Genomic DNA, 6,448 nt, shown 5'->3' on the forward strand with positions numbered 1-6,448 from the left:
CTCTCTCTCTCTCTCTCTCTCTCTCTCTCTCTCTCTCTCTCTCTCTCTCTCTCTCTCTCTCTCTCTCTCTCTCTCTCTCTCTCTCTCTGTGTGTGTGTAAAAGAGAAGGGGGAATGATTATGTAATCCTGCAAAAGCTGCATCTTGAGTCAGATGTCCTAACATTTGCATTATTGCATCATCAAGCATATGTCATTTTGGCTATCAAATCAGATGTTCATCTTCTCATCTCATTCAGATTCACATCTTTCTTTTTAATGCCAAATAGACAGCAGGCTTGCCTGTATGCATATTTATAGATCACACAAATTCTCAATGATTCAGGCAGTCAATTAATATTGTTAAATAAATAAATACATAAGAAAGTGTGTATTGTTGAGAGAATCACTTTTTCTCTAATTAAATGAATATTGAAAAGAATGATACCTACCTGTCTTTGGAATGCCTATAGATACTGCATAAATGTGGCTAAGTTGTACTTCTTTTCAATGTCTTCAGGTTTTTTTTCCCATGAACAAGGATGCTATATCCTCTTTTCATCTATTTTTGGTTCCTAACATTTGCCACAGTCCACTTAATCTGTAATAAACAATAACCTGAGTAAGAAAAGCTTAGTTCATTGTTTTTGACTTGTTTCCCAGGTTACATTCTATCTGAATGTCATAAACAAGAAGTCTGAAATCAACTCCATTTAGATTGTATAGCCCAAACTGACAAGTTGTGAATTGGCCAGATAACAAAGGAATCAAAAGGTAAGAGTTGTAGCGTATATTATGCCAGGTGGTTTTCCTTAATAATTTGCTGAATTATCTTTGGTGGCATAGTTTATAAAAGACATTAATCTAGATACCATATTTATTTATAAATCTTAACACACTAAATCAAAACCACATCAGCTTGTTATGACTTAGGAGAATGTGTGACCCCAGTATTTGATGTACCATTCTTCACTATTTCACATATTTTATTCTTTGCAATTATATTTTAAACCTTTGAAATGTTGCTCATTGTGTACTATTTTTTTCTTTCATCAAGCCTTAAAGTGAGCAATATTTATTGTTCAAAGCAGAATTTTTTAAAATGATTTTATATTGTAGTATATGCAACAATTAGTTTCTGAGTGATTCGGAACCCCATTAAGAGTTCAACCAGTGCTGACTTCCAGTGCCGGATCGCGGCGCTCCTAGTCGTACGAAGAGACTCGTCTCCTCGTTGGCTAGCTTCCCTCCGCTGGTAGACCCTTATGTGGATCTAAAGTCACCCTGGAGGGTGCGACTTCTGTTGAAGAGGCTTCACTCGGCTATGGAGGAGCGGCGGCTCCTCCAGCTGTCCGGGCTAACTCTGAGGGCCAACGGAGAAGAAGATCGGCCAGTAAAATGGCCGATCACCTAGCCGCGAGAAACCGCAAGTCAAAGAACAGCTAAGCTTGAAAGCCCACCATGATGAATCCAGGTGAGACTCTTTTTTTTTGTTCCTCTCTTCATTCTATTTTTGCTTTTTTTTTTTTTTGCCTGTAAGAGCCCTGTTGGAATTATTTCCCTGGCTTGGAAAAGCAGTTTCTACATGTTGGGGAAGGAAGGCGAACAAAAGAATAGAACAAAATTTTAAAGACTACATTTTTCTTCCTTTTTTTATACATGTTTTGGGGTACTGAAAAAACTTTTTCCTAAGAAGTGTATTATCAGTCTATGCTGTTCTTTTTTTCTGAGCGGTATTATTAGCTTATATTGGAAGAGTATTTCTTTTTCCACTTTTTCCTTAAAAAAAGAAAAAAGGAAAAATAAAAATGATGACTTTTGAAAAAGATTTCTTAGCTTACTGAGGACATCTACTGGTTAAAAGCTAATATTGTAATTGTTGACTATTTGGAGATGAGATGGTTTTGGCCTTAAACTGTTTTCTAAGAGAAAGATAACTTGATGCAGCTGAACAATTTTTAAAATAGAGCCACATTCATATTTAAATTGTAAACTTATTCTGGAAAAGATCTAAAGAAGAAATATGTGCTACAATGAAAGAGTTTACTACAGAATTAAGACCCAGAATCTCTCCTTTAAACTTCAAAACTGACTTTCAGACTACACCTGATTATTCTATAAAACAGATTACACAAGAAGAGGACCTAACTGAGAATAAAGAGAAATTGATTTCGCCTCATAAGCAGTTCACTTATGGTGTTGAGGACCAGAAAAAGCAAAGACTGAGACTTGAAATGTTAAAGCAACGAGACTTTATGGTTAAGAGAAATAGAGGGCCAATGCAGAGGCCAAGATGGTTTTCACTGATCCAAATGATACTACAAGCAATAAAAAGAGACTTGTCAGCTGGAAGGGAAGCTTTGCTATGGAAACCTACCTGGCATAAGAAGAAGCCTAGAATAAGACTGAAAAGAAATGAAATTTAAAAATTTATGTAATGGATTAAAGGCAACCTAGAATTATGGATTGATTTAAGGACTAAGATTATGAGCTAGATGTAAGAGAAATGGGCGACCAATGAAAGATATATAAGGTTTATTTATATGAAAATTACTATTTTTAATAAGATGATTTATTTTTTTGATGCCCAATGTTTAAGGTTTGATATTATCTTGTCAGTTTAAAGAGATTGATTGATGGACTAGATATGGTGATTAATGGAATATATATTAAATTGATTAAGAATATGGTTTTTTAGGATGATAGGTTTACTTGTAAGAAAACTACTATGCAACGTTGAGTTAATCTAATAAGATGATTTGTTTGTTTGATAACATGGATGTTATTAGTTATGACAATTAACTGGATGAAATTTGAATTTTGGCTAATGGATTAAAATGATTTAAGGTCTGATTTTCTTCTGTCAGCTTAAAGAGATTGATTAATTGATGGATTAGATATGTATAGGATAGATTAATATTTTATTTTAATTAAGGGATATTAGTGGAAGAAGAAATAAATAAGAATTATGATAAAATTAAGGAACTAGAACATATTTGGAAGGGATACCTGAATTGATAATGTTTGTACTTAAAGTTAATTTGATTATGGTGGTGTAAATTTATACAGCTTTAAAAACAGGTATAGGTTGAATAAATTTAAGCTAGAATTGGATTATCTTAAATAAATTATGTTACTTAAAGAAAAAAGAGAAAGAATATTTGATGTATTGATTGAATTATGCATATACATTTTGTCTTTGGATGTTTGGCTACCACGGTGTGTCTTGAGCACTTTGTCTTAAAAATCAAAAAACCAATAAAATTTGTTTAAAAAAAAAAGAGTTCAACCAGTGCTTAACTCCATTAAGAGTTCAACCAATGCTTAACTCATTAGCTGAAACATAAGCCAAAATATAGATCCAGTTGTTTCTGAACACAAGATCTCCTGTTTGTTAGGCAGAATTCATAGTATGATTTTAGAGACCAGTCAGCATAATTTTTATGCAATTCTTTTTATTTATCCTTCTGGTTCACAGATCAGTGTAGCCAAACTAAAAATGTTTTCACCAATTCCTACTACATCCATTCACTTTGTGTTATATTTTATCAGAGGTCTTCATCTTTTGTCTTCCTCCAAGAATATAACTCCTACTATCAAACACCTGTTTCAGAGAAAAGGCAGATAATTAGTCAGTGGAGTGAGCACAGAGTTTTCTCTCCAGTGAATCCACTGGAGAGTTTTCAGAAGCTCTCTCCAGAATCCATTCCTCTAATTAAGCTAGAAGTTGCATGATCAGCTGTACCAGTAAGAATTAAAACCACAAGAGTTTGAATAGATTAGTAGAGACTTCAGGACTAAACTGGCAGGATTTTTCTGCCTTTTTTGCATCAAGGTTTACTTAATAAATTGTGTGGTGCTCTTGTTTGCATCTTTCATATTAATGTTTATCTAAGATATATAGTAGCAACACATGCCATAGAAACATACCAACTAATGCTGCAATATAGTATTTATCTCTTTTACAGAAGTTTGTCTTTTTATTTGTATGCAATTTTATTGAAGAAAATTGGCTACTCTTATAAGTTGATTCAGCTCTGTTGCCTGCCAGTCTAGATTATGAGGAATGTCTGCACATCTTCTATCACTTTCTGACTCAGTACAGGCTGTTTAAAAAAACAACAATCCATGAAGAAAATAGCCAGGGATGAATAACTTTGAAAGAAGACTACGGTCTATACACTACTTTTAAATAATATATCAGGAATAGGTATGACCAAGACAAAGACACAAGTAAGGATGGGAAAAATAAATAAATTTGACTTAATTGAACTTTATATTTAAACTACTTCAAGTTAAACTTAATTGATTTAATGATTTCACTCTTAAAATTACATTTTGGTAACAATTCTTGGAGAGGATCTGGACATTGCATCTTAGATGTGAGACTGCCTTTATGGAGCCTTGAGTTTCTTTTGGAACCATGGTTGAAGCATCCTTATTCTCAACAAGTATGTGCTTTTTGCTTTACTTATGCTAAATTTCCATAGAAAGTCAAATAAAAAAATCTTCAAAGCAAGTTGCAAAATATGTCAAATCTCTTGAAAGAAGGAGAGGAACAAGGAAAAGAGACAGCGTTTCTAGACATCTACAACACAATATACAACACCTCTCAGTTCCACATGCTGTTGGGAATGTGCTGAGTTATACAATATCAGTTTGAGATGTGCAGAGTTTGTTTTGTGAATTGTAACATTTTTGCTGTTACTACACTGGAAGGTGCCAAGGAGAGGCTGCCAGTTTTGGCAACATTTGTCTATTTCAAAGAAGCATACAAACAGCCCAGAAGGAAATTGTTTGTAGCTTATTTGGAATATTTGATTGTCAGCCTAATACACATGGCCACATGCAATATAATCTTCGTGATTGGTCTAGGACTGTTTTTCAGAGACCAAAGTACAAATAGGGTGATTTTTAACTACACTTGATGAACAGGAGACTGAATATTGTTGGGCACTTAATTTCTTATTTTTCAAAGGGTTCAAAGAGTTACTTTAATGTTTAAAATATATGGCACTTTATCATCATGCAGGAATTTAGAGAGCCCGAAATCCACAGTCCCAAGAAATAAGAAATGAAGAGGGCAATGCCAACTTGGCTTCAGGTATGTACCAGCATTTTCTAGAGCAAAATAGTCTTCATTTTTAAATAATTGCCATCAGTGTAAACTCCCTTTTATTTCTGTGATCCTTGGTCTATTTGGGTGTCCATTTCATTCTGCAGCGAGGCAATGTGTACTCTTTCAATCCCTGCACATAATTTTGCTAAAAATAACTTTCTGGGCTATAGACATATTAAGTACAGCTTGATCCTACATCAGTCTTAGAAACTTCAGGGCAGATAAAAAATAAAGAGATCCAAATGTAAGGGAAGGAAGGAAGGAAGGAAGGAAGAAAGGAAGGAAGGAAGGAAGGAAGGAAGGAAGGAAGGAAGGAAGGAAGGAAGGAAGGAAGGAAGGAAGGAAGGAAGGGATAGTTTTGAAGAATACAAAACAAAAACTAAGTAACTTAGTTTTCTCCCACACCAATCTGTTTTTACTTTTCAATCCTTCCATAACCATCTAAAGCAGCAAGTAACCATTTTCATTTCTATCAACTCAAATTTTTGAGAACATGCCAAAAGCCACGAGCCTATTAATTATCAACTTCAGCTGACCAACCAGAGAGCTAGAAAAAATTAATCTAGTCAGAATCCTGAACTAATACAGACCCCACTAGAACAAAATTCCTCTCACTTCAGTCAGTGGAAAAATTGCCACTACGTGCCTGCCAATTTTATATGCATTTGTCTAGTTATTTGGAAAAAATGACAGTAACTCAGCATGTTATGGGGAAAACTTTATATTTCTTCACCTCTACTGCAGTAAAAAAATCTTTCTTACAAGCTGTAATGGTGAAATTATAGTACACTATTATTTTAGCAAAAAGATGATTTCTCTAATACAGGGGTGTCAAACTGCCGGCCCACGGGCCGGTTTCATCATACCGGAGCCGCGCCCACCCCATTGCCGGCAATGGCGAAAAAGCTCCGATACGGCACGCGACGTCACGTGACATCGCGAGTTTGACATGCCTGCTCTAATATAAGGATGTCACTATGATAGCTGGACTGAGAAATAGAGGAAAATAAATGTATTAGTTAAATTGGCTACAAACATGCATCATGTCATTGAGTTAAAGCTTTATGGGAAGTTAGGAAGGTAGGAATTGTCCTTACTTCTTAGTAAGCTATGCTGATAGGGCATAGGTATGAGTGAAATTTGTCTGCATCTATTTTATATTACTACAGAGCATTATGTGAAAGCCTCAACTAGCAATGGCCATGAATGGCAGTCAATATCTATGGATTAATCATATAACAAATATATCATATGAAAAATAGCAACTTGTCATATGAGGTATATGTCATATAAATTTGGAGTGAATTATCAAATGAAATTAAAGAAAAAATTAGGTGACTATGGAACTAAGA

This window comes from Protobothrops mucrosquamatus, unplaced genomic scaffold, assembly GCF_001527695.2.
Source record: "Protobothrops mucrosquamatus isolate PMUCROS unplaced genomic scaffold, P.Mucros_1.0 scaffold494, whole genome shotgun sequence".
NCBI lineage: Eukaryota > Metazoa > Chordata > Lepidosauria > Squamata > Viperidae > Protobothrops > Protobothrops mucrosquamatus.